The sequence below is a fragment of the Dromaius novaehollandiae genome, chromosome 5, assembly GCF_036370855.1.
Source record: "Dromaius novaehollandiae isolate bDroNov1 chromosome 5, bDroNov1.hap1, whole genome shotgun sequence".
In the NCBI taxonomy this organism is placed as follows: domain Eukaryota; kingdom Metazoa; phylum Chordata; class Aves; order Casuariiformes; family Dromaiidae; genus Dromaius; species Dromaius novaehollandiae.
The window spans coordinates 41,416,502-41,429,808 of record NC_088102.1 but is presented as its reverse complement, the minus strand read 5'-3'; the positions used below and the strand labels follow the sequence as shown (position 1 = coordinate 41,429,808).

Below are 13,307 nucleotides of genomic sequence, written 5' to 3'. Positions count from 1 at the left end.
TGGCCCCCTCATCCGAGTGAATGCACTCACTCACTGAAGCATCTCTTGCCAGAATTTTTGGCATATCTCCAGCTTTTTCTCTGTTGTTGGTGATTTTCTTATTCAGTGACTGGTCTTGGTCTTTAATCCTGACTATCTCGTACACAGAGCCCCACTGAGAAAATAAGCCTTCCCTGCCACGGAACAGTCTAATTAAAACAAATTTATAAAAATAATAATTAAAAGGGCCAGGTCCCCAATGAAATGATCTTTTCGGAGGAATTTGGAAGCACAGACATTTCCCCTTGTCCTATATGATGGTAAAATACACACTAAAATTAAAATTAAAGTAAATTAAATTAAAGCTTAAATTAGATAAAATTTGGGAGTAGGACCCTCAGCTGACTTGTCACCTCTCATTCCCACTAGGATCCCAGGGCTTATTTTGTAAAGCATTTCTAAAGTAGTTTTATGAGAGATTTTTTGTTCTTAAAACATGCCATCTAACATTTGGTAGCATTGAGCAGATACCATCTGCACTGACTCCATAGGCAGTGACTAAACACAAAGCTGCAGACTCCGAGACTCCAGTCCTCTTGCTTTGCAGCAGAGAGAGAAAAGTAAATGGCCATGAGGGGAAAATGCGCATCATAAAATGAAAGCAAAGAGAATCACAATAAAATATTTGCCCTGTAGGATTACTCACATGTGGACAATTGAGATAGAAGATACCTCAGGCTGTTCCTGCATGCATCCCGTATCTTGTGCTAGAGAGTACTCTTTTAATATGCACAAAGCATGGCTCTTGAAAAGCTGTTTGGGTTAGGCTTTTCCACAGAAGAAGGATTTTAGAGGTTTATTATTATTTTGTTCACATCCTTTCTGTATTAATTATGGCAACTGGATAGCTTTGCTCATGAAACATATTTACTCACTTTTTCAAAATGAACATACAGCAATACTATCATGTAGCAGTGCCATTCAACATTTACCTCTTCAGTAAGTTTCTCCTTTGCAGAAGTCTCACAGAAGACTTTATCTTTTCTTTCCTGATAAATGGACAAAAAAGTTGTCTACACTGAAGTTTTTCTGAAGTACTCTGAAATCGCTCCCTCACCTCTGATGCAGCATTACCAAGATGGAAATAGAGGGGCAAACAGGATGTCTCAGTTTAGCAACTGTATTGTTCAGGTGTACTCAGAGCACGACAGCAGAAAGCCTGTGCATGGTAACGCTCGCATCTTTGCTTGCAGTATTAGATTTGTATTGCTACTAGAGGGACAGCGTGAAACCTCCCAGAAATATTTCTGAACATTTTCAGTGCTCGCCCAACACACACAAGCTCCCACTGCTTCATCTGGATTGTCAGAAAGGTGGAATTCCTCTCAGGTGAGCACAGTTACAGTAGCATAAAAATGCTTATGCTGTAGTATTTATACTGGTATGGCTTGTTCCTAGAAAGGATGATATTACAGTGTGATTAGAGAAGTGAGATTTAATCGCTAACATTGTTTTAGATAGCCAATAGGAAAGAATGGTGTTAAGCCTCCAGGCATCTGCAGTGAGGATGTGGAGTCTGTATTATCCTGCGCGTGTGTGTCAGATTCTCTGAAGTCCTTCGGGGATGCCACACAATCCCACCGTCCCCCTGAGCCCAGGAAGGATCTTGTTGTAATGGCACCGCTGACAGGAGTAAGTGGGCATGACATGAACAGCCAAGGCCATTAATCCTGCACATTACCCATGGAGCCCTGTTCCTGCTCATAAAGGCAGGTTTGGAGGTGGAACAGGGGAAAACCAGGTAGGATTTTTGGGGTATGCTCTGAAGTCTCTTCTCAGTTCTTCAAACCTATAAGGATTACAGCACCTTGAAACTTTGCTTCCAAAATCAGGCCTTGCAGAATTTGTTTTCCTCCGCTCACAGGAACTCTCTGCCGGACGAGTGACTACGCAGAACATGACTTGGCCGCCCAGATCCACACAGCAAACGTGCAGTTCACTGTTAGATGTTCTGTTAGTTCAGTTAGAGGACCTCTAGGGTCACCTTCCTTTCCTCTCCCAACACAGCCTCCTTTCCCTTCAGTCACCAATAACTATATGGGGAAGCCAAGTTAGAGAAGTACGAACAGAGCTGAGAAGAAAAGTAGTAATGGTAACAAATCAATTTAAACATCTAAGGCATGATTCAAGATAAATACTTGTTACAGCTATATATAGCTGAAAAACATGTTCGAACTTTATTTACAATAGCATGTCCTGGCCTTTTCCTTACCAATCCACAAATATATCCCATTTGAAAGTAGCTCATCTCTGTAATATAGAGATGGTTCCTTAGGAGTTAAGGTTTAAAGCACCATGCTTAATCAAAATTTTGTCAGGAATCCAGAGACTATCTCTGTAATGAAAATGAAAAGTTAACTCAAGCTATTGGGAATACAACATACTAAGAATTATGCCAAGTCAGATCTGGCTTTAGCTTTCATAAAAACAGAAGAAAACTCAGGACTGGTAGAAATGTCTTGTCTGTGTAATGATTTTGAAACACTAACTCAGACATAGCTGCGTGGTGCTGGTGTCTGAGAGCAGCAGTCTGAAAGTATCTGGGAAGCAACTGTGAGAAGGAGGCAGCTATCTACTTTGGTTTTGCTTTCCAAGTGAAATGATATGCAAAAAGATGTTAGAAAAAGAAATAGGTATTTCCTTCTTAGTTTAATACTCAAACAAGGGATGATGTGGGGGTTGGAGCATCAATCTGAAACTCGTGTGTCATGCTCATGCCCCAGCAGCTCCTGTGTGAACTTGGGTACATCATTTTTGCACAGATGTTCTGAAATAATCACTGATTTTAGCTGCTTTATTTTCTCACTGCTTGCCATATTCCTCCTTGCCCTGTTTCTTTGCTCGAGTCAGAAACAAAGAGGAGCAAGGGGGATGGTACATCCCAGGGAGAAGATAACGATATGGAGAAACCTTATGTAGTCTTTGCATTTCCTGTGTTTTTGCAACAGCTAAGTGCTCCAAGAAGTGTTCGAGCTTGCATTTTGGATGAAGTAGCTGCTTGAACGGCTGGTGAGAGGAGGCGGCTGTCGGAAACGTTGCACTGCGGGTGCTGCGCTTGGGCCAAGCCCTTGCAGCGCAGTCACGTGGGTGCCGGTGCAGCGGATCCCCGGGGATAACCTCCCTTTCCTGGGGAACCTCCCTTCGCGGCACGGCTCCCCGCCGAATTCGGCACCTGGCGCTGCCAGCGCTTCGAAAACGGAGGCACCTTCGTGCTTCCTGGGCTTGAGCGAGAAAGCTAGAGAAGAACATTTTGGACCTTAAAACCCCCCAGCCACAAGGGCCCCGGAGAGCCGCGGGAGGGGGAGCCGAGGCGGCGCTGGGCCCCGCTCTCGGCCCGCGGAAGCCGGTCACCTCGGCCTGCTGCTGGTGCGGGCGCCTCTCTTGCGAGGGGCTTTCCCGGGAAGTCGCACCGGGCTCCTGGAAAAGCCTGTTCAGCAATAAAACCGTGGATGTTTCCTGTGAGGCGCGTCGGGCAGACGCCCGCTGCGGGGCTCTCCCACATGGCCGGCGGCAGTGCGGTGGCTGCCTCTGCGCGAGGGAAGCGCGGCCGCGCGGCTCCAAAGCTTTCGGGAACGGGAACTCCCCGACGGCGGGCTTCCCTTCGCGGGTTTCTTTGGCTCAACAGCCCCTTTATTTTGCTCAGAAATAGTCTCACGGCTGAGGGAAAAGGAGCCCCGATCGCAGAGCGAAACCCTGGAGAAAGACAGCAAAACTCTTTCTGGTTTTGAGGAGGGACCTCAAAAGCAGGTCCCTCACGGCCTCCTCGTGCCCAGAAACCCACCCTGGCAGCGAGAGCCCCGCCGGGGCGGCTTTACGCTCCGGTTCGGTCCGGCCCGGCCCGGCCCAGCCCGGGCAGCGCCCACCCCCCCGCCGCGCAACCCAACTTCCCCCCGGCGCCGACGCAGCCGAACCCGGAGCGGGGAGGCGGGCATACCGCCACAGCTGGCACCTCCGCCAGCCTATCCTAGCGCTCAGCTTCGATCGCTTCAGCCAATCACGGGCGGCAGGCAAAGAGTGGGGGCGCCAAAGCCCCGGAGTGAATAAAACACTCGGGACCCGTGGGTGGAGGGGGGGGGGGTCGCGGTCTTGACGGGCAGCTGCTCGCCGCAATCAGAGGGCTCGGCGGCGCGGCGGGCGGCCAATGGGCCGCGAGGATGGGCGTGGCGGGCCGCGGGGGCGGGGGAAGCGGCGGCAGCGGCAGCGGCGCTGCTCGGTGGCGACGGGCGGCTGAGGAGGCGCTGAAGGGAGGAGGCTGCGGGCGGCAGGTGAGGGCGGCCGGGCCCGCGGCCTCAGGCGGGAAGAGCCTTTGCCGCCGCGGCGGGTCGGGCGGGGCCGGGCCCGGCCGTCGGCGGCGTGCGAGCCCCGCGGTGCGCGGCGGGTCCCGGCGCGGGGGAGCGCCTGAGGCGGGACCGAGCCCGGGGGGCGGCGGCGGCGCCCCGGGGGAGCGCGGGCGGCCCCGGCCCCGCGCCCTCCGCTCCCGGCGCCGGGCGGCCGGCGGCGCGCAGGTGGAGCCCGCGGGGGGCGGCGGCGGGCCGCGGCTCGGGGGAGCAGCCCCGCCGGGAGAGCGGCCGCTTCCTGCTTTCCCGCTGCCGGGGCCGCCCGAGGTCCCTCCTAGGCCTCGGTCCCGGCGCCGTTGCCCGCCCCCGGTGGCAGCGCGTCCTTCCTGGGAGCCGGGCCCGGGGCGCGCGGAAGTTTGGGGGATGCCGGGGCCGCCGCCGCTCGCCGGGTGGCCGGGAGCCCCGTGAAGCGCCGCGGCAGAAACTTGGCCTCTCACCTGCCCGAGCGCGGTGGTCTTGGTCTCGCGAGCACCTTTTTCTCCCCTTTTCTTCGTGCGCGCAGCAGCCTGCCAGGTGGCACAAAAGGATACCGGTGCTGTTTGTCACGCAGAGCGCAGCGGGGGTCGGTGAGCAGCCGCGTACGAGAGAGCGGCCGTGTGCCGGAGCGAGCGCTCGTCGCGGGCGGGTATAACTTAGCTAAATTTTCAGTAGCTGGTGAAGGGTTAAGTGCGGCTCCTGTGTGGAATGCGCGTAACTCGTTTTATTGCACCTATGGAAATGAACAGTCTCAAAGAGCGAAACGGTGCGTCTCTCGGAGGAGAGTTGATGTCTCGCAGCAGCTCCGGTCTGAAACTCCTTCCATCCACTGGATTTATGTAACCTGCTCATTAATGTTTTATGAAATGATAAGGGAGCTTTTGGGTTGATTTCTGTTTAATGTGTGCGTTACTGTGTTTTCAGTGTTACTGTCAATATTTCTCAATTCAGCTGTCCAGAGTAAGAGATGCTTGTAACTGTTAACAATATCTGATTGTAATGGTTTTTTTAAGGGTTTTTTTTTTTTTTTGGTCTTCCTGCCTCTCCAGATAGGCTTTTGAAAGAGGAGATTGGGTAAAATGGAAGGCATAGTCATTCTGTTTGGCTACAATATTATTCTAGGTATGGCTTGTAGCAAAAAGTGTAAATATTTAAATGGATTTCTAACTCATCAGTTCTATTTGACTTATTGATCTACAGTTACTGCTAAAATGGTCTTTATGATTATGCAGAAGTTAATAGTTACCGTAGAGAAGCAGTATTCATCTGTACTGTGTTTCTGCTCATCAGTGTACGTTTTCCATTTCTTCATCTCTTGGCAATTCTCTGTGGAAATGCTGCTTTTTTTCTCCCAGAAAAAAATCTTGTGGAAGAAATAAAAAAAAAAAAAAAAAAGTGACCAAAGTCCAAAACAATGAATTTGAGACGTGTTCATCCTTGCCTGTGTTTCTGAAATGGTTTTGATAGCCTAACCTATCCTACAGTAAACTGTTTAATCTGTAGTTGAATAAGGTGTTGGTTTTAAGCTTCAGTGAAAACTCTGATTTCTAGGACTCAAAACATCACACATCAAAGAATGTTTTTTTTTTCCTGAAGTCTACATATGAAATACAATTCAAATCAAACGTTTAAATCCTTATTAGCAGAAAATGTATTTTTCAGCTTGGAAATTACTTTTCTGCATTATTACTTGTTTTAAATGTGTGGAAACTGAAGGTTGCATGTAAACTAGACAGAGTAGACAAGTTCACTTATCTTCTTACTCTACTGTTGAAAACTCTCTGATGGCATTACGCATTAAAAAAAGACCAAAACCCACATTGGGCTTTCAAAACTTGCAAGACTTCAAGCATTACATTTTGCAGGTTGATTTAGCTGCTTGGTGTCAAAATGATCTTAAGTACTTTTCTTTCCTACCATAATGAGAGTGGTCAGATAGAAACTTTTTGAAATGACAGTAAAAATCCTTGCAAAAGTGCCTGCCTCCCCAAGAATAGAGTCTGTAAGGAAAGCGTACTGTTGCACTTCTTGTCACATTTGTAATAGCTTATTACAGTACTGTACAGAATGCTTGAATTCTGCCTATAGTTCTGCCTATATAGACAGAGCTGTGTAGTATTGAAAAACCAGTAAATTGTCATAGTTTTATAGCAAAGTACATCTTACTCATTCTAGAAAAGATATTTTGCAGAATCTCTGATGTGAGAGATTCTCATGACAGCCTAAGCTGGTGTAATTGCGGACTTCTGGGGTCCTGTCCTACTTGTTGCCCTCATCTGACAACGTGTTGACCTTGTTCTTTTTCGGGGTGGGAGGGAGGAGGAGGGATTGATGGTTATTTAGATATTTATTTATTTTGCCAGTTTAGCAAGCAAGAGTGGTTTAGACTAATGTGGAATTGTGGCACTAGTCTCGCTTTTAGAGTTTTCATTGATCAGAGAACATTTATCGAAAATCGAGATCCCTGCACTGACAAAGTATCTATAGTTTTAATATGTGACACTAGAGGATATTGTCCGTCTTTTTCTAGAGAGGACCAAGCTTAAACTTGATCAAACTAAGGCTTTTAACATGCGTGCTCTACCGCCACGTTAATGCGTTACCACCAGAGCAATTTTGCTTTCTCTGGCAGTGCTTTCACCAAAATGACATTTTCAACCCCTGTTTGCTAACACTGCTGAAAACAGTACTATGGAAAAGTAATGAGCTTCAGTTGGATCCACTGCTTGAACTGGCTGACTGGGTGGCTGTGCAAATGTTATTGCTTACACAGGAGGAGAGGGAGATGTCTGTGAGCACTCTTTTCAGAAGAAGCTCTATTTTAAGTTTGTTTAAACCTTTCAACAAACTTGAAAGGCTCAAGAAACAGGCTGCTGTGGTCCTGCCTCCTTCTTGACTATGTTTCTTCCCCTGCTGGCATGGGAGTCTTTGTAGCTGTAAGTTAAGCCAAGTCCAGGAGTTAATCAGGCTGATAATGAATTGCTTTTTCTGCTTTGTTAGGTTTTGGCTGGATCACCTTTCTGAACTGGCTGACCATCTATTGAATGAGATACGGAGCAGGAACAGGCATTAGAGATGGGGCTGTGGTAGCTCTGATTTAAATTTGCTTGAGCTCTTCTAGAACTGTACCTTTTCATCAAAATGGCTTGGGTTAACAAGGACCTCTAACAAATTGTTTTAAACTGGCCTGGCTGATATAAACTCAAATCGGTTAGAGAATGTTCTTTCATTTTTCTCAGCTGGCATGTTGATTTGGGTGGTAGCAGTGGAGAGGGGAGGATGATAAGCTATGGACAGGCTGAGGGCAGTAACCTCTGGCTGGCACAGCTGTGTCTGGAAGAGGATATTCTCATCTTAATTCTGGGATCCATCAAATACCCATTTCGAACTGATGATCTTTACAATGTATAATTAAAGCAGATGTTGCATTAGAAACAAGAAAACATTCATAACTGAAGCAAGATCAGGAAGATTTTTCCACTGTGCAAGAGGCAATGGTCTTTTTTCATTTTCATTAGCTGCAGCTTGTACTGATAACTTGCAAGCATTAATAAGCTGCCCTCATTCTAGAAGTATAAATGGCATCATGACATTTGTAACTGCAGTTTCACATTTATCCAGGATCCTTTAACTGTGTTTTAGGAGATACATCGGTGAAAACTTGAATCACGGTGTTTAGCATCTGTTCGTACAGAGTAATTTTTTGTATTGTACAGTCTTGCTGTTCTGTAGTTATCAGATCTGATGGCTTGGGATAGTGATGTATGTCCTTTGTGCCGCTGTTGTGACTAAAACTATATCAGGACAAATGGTTTCAGAAATTGACTGAAAGAGGAATGTGGATGTCCAAATTTAAAAGTACTTGAGGAAAATGTGGAGGCATTCATTCTAGAGTTTTGGAGTTAGAGACAAGTCCTCAGCTTCCTTTAGTACTAAATCTGTAGGGCTCTTGGGATTTTGCTGATGGGTTTGATGTTGAAGCCAGAGCGAAAGCTGTTAGATTGCTAAGTGTAATATTAAATTCAAATATAGTGTATTAAAACTTGTACCAAACTGCTTAGAAATGTTTCTGGTTAGCTTTCCTATACTAGAAAACAACAATCAGGAACTTCTTGGTGAGCTGGGTTGTAAACAGTACTCTTTAATTTTCGTATGTATGCCCAGAGAGTTTAAGCAGAGCTGTTTTTTGTAGATACTTGGTCATTGACTTGGGCTTCCTCTGTGGGTACAGATTTAGCAATGACAAGTGCTATTGATCTTACTAAGAAAAAGTATATACTGGTGAACTTGGCCAGAATCACTTTTAGCACATGCTAACCATTCTTGATCTGAACCTGACTACTTTTGTTCAGATTATTTTGGAGGGTGGGGGGAACATCCTAAAGATTCCTCTTTCCTTTTAATTGTAATGTTGTTTAAACTTGATTGATACAGTTCAGTATCTTGTGTCTAGTCTTTCTTCTCAGCAGTAACATAATTTTAGCAAGTTAAAGCTGGCTTCCATGATCTGCCAATACTGAAGATACTTTGACGTTCCTAAGGCCGTGCAGTTTGCCGATGGGCAGAACCAGGTATGAAGCTGCCAAACTCTCGTAGTTGGTCAGTTTGCCATGCAAGTGAATGTTTAGTAGTTGTAGAACTCCTGGGTCTTTAGTCAGCTGAAAGCTAGCTGGATATCTTTCTGATGTTAACTTAAGATTTTGAGTGAGGATAGTCTGCTTTCAAAAGTCTTGATTCATCAACTGTTGAAGCAAAAATCTGTGGAGACATAGGAATTCATTCACAGTACAGAGGGAAAAACACAAAATGGAACCTCGTTTCATAATTCTAATTTTTTATTAATACCTAATGGTAAAAGTGAAAACTCGAGGCTGCTTTTTATTTTACTTTGTACACATAGTATGAGAGGAAAATAAACTATGTTCCTTCTAATGTTTTTAAGAGTAATCTTCTAATTTTGTTTTCAGATTTTTTTTTCTTTTTTATTTCTGGAGGTCTGTAGTACTAGAACAGTTTGTGTGAAGTAAATAGCCAAATACCATCTTCCCTAGAAACCTAATGGCTCGCTTGACTTCTTGTTCTAATGTTTATTTCTTACCTCAAAGCAATGAACTAAATTCTGTGGAAGATAACCAGTGGATACTTCTCCTAAAAACACAGTTAATACGCATTAGTTCGTAATGGTCCCTGTAACTGTATGGCTACAAAGCTTATTTTGTTCTGAAATACGGTGTTCTGGGGGTTGTGGCTACTAGTGTCTCAGCAGTGATATTGATGAAGTTTGCAGTTTTGTAAATTATATTTCTCCTGGTGTGGATACCTTTACTTACAAGCCTTCATAATGAAAGCACTTTTTTGGTTTATTGGTCTTTTGGAGGCTGGTTATTTTATTGCTGAAGCCTGCTTAACATGATCTTTCTGCCTGTTTTTTTCCATTTGCAAGAATGAAGTGTGATAAATTCTGTTTCTAAAAAGCCTACAAGGCTTAATTTGGTCTGAAATGTTTGAGAGAGAATGTACTCATGATTATGGTGATAGCAGACGGCATCTAGTGTTTTGTGTTAGACGCAGGTTTCTGCACAGGTTCTACGCGGAATTCCAGATCGATGCAGTCTGCGTTTATGTCAAGTCATTGCGTATCAGGTTCAGATGCGTCACCTGTATGTCAAATTCTGTAACCCAGTCTGTAAATGTCATCTATAAGAATTAGAGTGTTTTAAGGTCTTGCATAGTACAGGTTTGGTAGAGTTTGGTGGTTGCAATACTATTTTTTGCTTTTGGTATTCTAGCAAATATTTACCATTTCTTCTGAAAGTGTTTGTGTGCGTGTTTGTAGCTTTCTTCCTTGCTGTACTGGTTATTTCTTTTTTCATACTGTCATCATACTTTTTTACACATTGGTATCTTCAAGGATACATTAAAATGACTATTTCTGTTTTCTTGCTATGATTGGTCAGCTGAGCCAACTTGATGGTTTGTTACAAAGGGAGAAGTCTTGCCTCTGCCTCAGCTTCAGGCAATCTGATCTTACCCTGGTCCCTTATCCCAGGTTTGTTTCCTGCCATTTTAGTATATTAAAGCAGTTCCGAAGGCTCCGATGGCCACCGGAGGGGAGAGGATGGTGCAGTTGGGGTGGTGGTGGGGGGAGAAGAGGAGTTCCTCTCAGCAGCAGTGAGGTGTTAAATCAGCTTGCCATATTTCATGATGTGATACTCTTGTTTAAACTGACTTTATTCAGGAAGTCTTTGCAAGTCATTTGGTTAGTAGTGGACTTGGTGATTGATACTTACAGCATGCTTACTTTCTAGCTTGAAGGGTTGGGTGATAATCAAGTCTATCCTTAAGAAGTATGGGAATGAGTTGCTTTACATTGTTTTACAAATATTCTTGGCAATCATGGCAATTCTATTGCTTGATTATCAAAACACTTACCTAATTTTTATACTAAGTTTATAGATGCATTTTCTTACCGGTTCACCGATATTCATCCATGTTTAAACAGCTGTACACTGCTGAATGTGTTTTGTTGTGTTACTTTTTCAGCAGATTTTTAGTGGCTTTTTTGGACTTGCTTCCAATTAACAGACCTTGAACATTACCAGAGTAAAATTTAAGGTTAAATGTTCAATTTTACTTGTGCGTATACATTCTGGTATTTTCTGGATAGACTACCATATTTACATGAAGAAAGTATGTTCTTTTTAAATTGGAGTGGCTTTGGAACACACTGTCGTGAGTTCTTTATGCATATTATGTATTTATATATTAGGATTATTATTATTTTTTTTAAGTTGCATGAATTTATTTCTCTGGGACAATTTGTTCGTTTAAAGCATATCTCTGCTGTGTCATATGTAGATTTTCTACGCAAGGAAAGTAGCCTGCCAGAGGTCTTTAGACTGAACAACTGGTCAGCCCTGTGTATTTCTCTTAACTTGGTAGCAGAAAGTCAGCCTTAAGCAAGGGACTGAGGCACTGCAATTTAGTCAGCCTGTGTTTTTTGCCAGCGTTTTTATCAGAATGTTTATCTAAAATTGTTTTTATAACAGCCTTTTCGTACTTGACTGTATATTCTTCATCAAAGCTATATTTTGGATTTACTGTATGTAACTGGCAAATCAAATAGAATCACCAAATGCTCTGATGAATTTTCTGGATGTCTTTTGGTTAAATGTGTCATGTTACTGTAAAATCTGGCTTGTTTATTGTTTTATTTGAAATGTTCCCTAATAGGGTTATGCAGAATTAATGTTCTTCTTAGGTTTTATTTTGTTTGGGCAAATTTTAACCAACTAGCTTCTGATTATGGTTTTTGGGCCTAGAGACTCATCAGTTTAATGAATAGAGCAGTAATTAAGTTAAGCCATTTCTGTATAGCCCCCCAGGAATAGAGCAGTGGTACGTCAATAGATTTTGTTGTTGTTGTTTTTCTCTTAGCTAGTCTGAAAACTTTGTGGCTTTGATTTTCATAGGGAGCACCCAATGAAAGCATGTGAATGGTATCTTCCAGATAAGGTCACTATTATTTTTTTCCCTAACACTTCAATAAAATAGTTCATAATTGTTCAAAGGCATCAAAGGAAAGCTGGTAAGATTGATTTGGCACAAATCTGAACTGCCAAAATATGTAAATATTTCTTTGCTTTCTAGTGAGGTAGGGTATGCCCCTTTATAAATGGTGTATAATGCGTGGTACTATGTGAAAGTCTTTTTTTAATTCTTAAAAATACAAAATCTATTCATTAGAAATTACTTTTTTTGCTCTCATGCATGATCTTCATTACGTATGGATATGAATGTATTACAATTTCATGTTCATATTTTCAGACAGTCCTGTACTTTAATTTTATTTTTAGCTGTAACCAGTTATTCTCTGTGTAATTAAACTTTGCTTTGGGTGTTATGTACTTTTGCATGTAAGAGTTTGCTCTCAGGGTAGTCAGATCTGGATAGTCTTAAGTAACTTGTCCATGTATGAGCTAGAAACACAACTTGGGCTAAAAAAACCAACAATGTGGTTTGTCTGCTTACAGTATTTGTTGACTTTAAACTAAGGACCCAATTCTGCAACTCTTACAGTGTAAACAATATTTGTCATTCATCCGAAAAAAGAATTTGGCTCCAACACATATTAATTTAACAACCGCTAAATGGCTCTCTTTAATATTGTAGACTTAATTCTTCCCTCATTCTGTTTGTGTCAGACAGTGCTGAAGTGGAAATACAGATATACCTAACATCAAATATTGTGTGGGCCTGTGAACTGTGGAAATGTTATTCTTTCTTTATCATCCTTAGTATTTCTAAATTAATTGATCAAAATAATTGTTTTGATGAAATGCAGAATGGAAATCTGATCCAAATCTGTCTTAACTTCCTTATTCCTCAATTTTCTATCTTAATTTCTTAATCTGTGGCAATGCTTTGCTGTGAATGAGTATGTTCATTTGGTTGAAAAAAAAGTTTTCCAGAACACAGCTTACCTTCTCCTAATGGGGTTTCTCTCTCACCTGCAGGAATTTGGTTCATTTGTTTGATTATTACTCTTACCTACTGCACTTCAGAAAAAAGTATTTTAGCTATTCAGAAGTAGGAAACTCTTTTGCAAATGTAAGGTATCCTGAAATTATCTGAGATGCTGGATTTTGACCAGTCTTGCTTGATGGCTAAACTTCTTGAACTTCTGAATTGCAGTTTAGCATCCTGGGACTGTTTGGGTATCAGTTTCCTTTCTTGGATTGATTCTAGTCCAGAATGGCTCTTTGTTTTTGTGGCCTGGTTTGTTTTCCTGACAGATTTTACTGGGTGATTAGTCCTCACTCTCTTCCTTCAGTAAAGAAGCTCTGACTGTTTAGTAAGGGCCCATGCTGGGGTCAGTGCCTCATGCATGTGGAATCAAGGAATTGAGCTTGATTAAAACAATTTTTTTTCTTAGGTTTGTTTTTCAACAGGATC

The 13,307-nt window shown here is 43.2% G+C and overlaps 1 protein-coding gene and 1 long non-coding RNA gene across 9 annotated transcripts in view; one reads left to right on the top strand and one right to left on the bottom strand.

Moving 5' to 3' along the window:
- Window positions 1-1,459: 1,459 nt before the first annotated feature.
- LOC135328486 (uncharacterized) lies at window positions 1,460-4,965 on the bottom strand. The gene is made up of 2 exons (XR_010389404.1): window positions 4,814-4,965; window positions 1,460-3,732 (listed from the first exon to the last, which is right to left on the bottom strand). It is a non-coding gene; the product is annotated as an uncharacterized LOC135328486 (long non-coding RNA).
- Window positions 4,202-13,307, top strand: part of NUMB (NUMB endocytic adaptor protein) — a 101,090-nt gene continuing 91,984 nt past the window's right edge. For all 8 annotated transcript variants that reach the window (XM_064512565.1, XM_064512562.1, XM_064512564.1 and 5 more), the window contains exon 1: window positions 4,202-4,304. The gene's annotated coding sequence lies outside the window, so the exon portion shown is untranslated. The remainder of the gene's footprint in view (window positions 4,305-13,307) is intronic.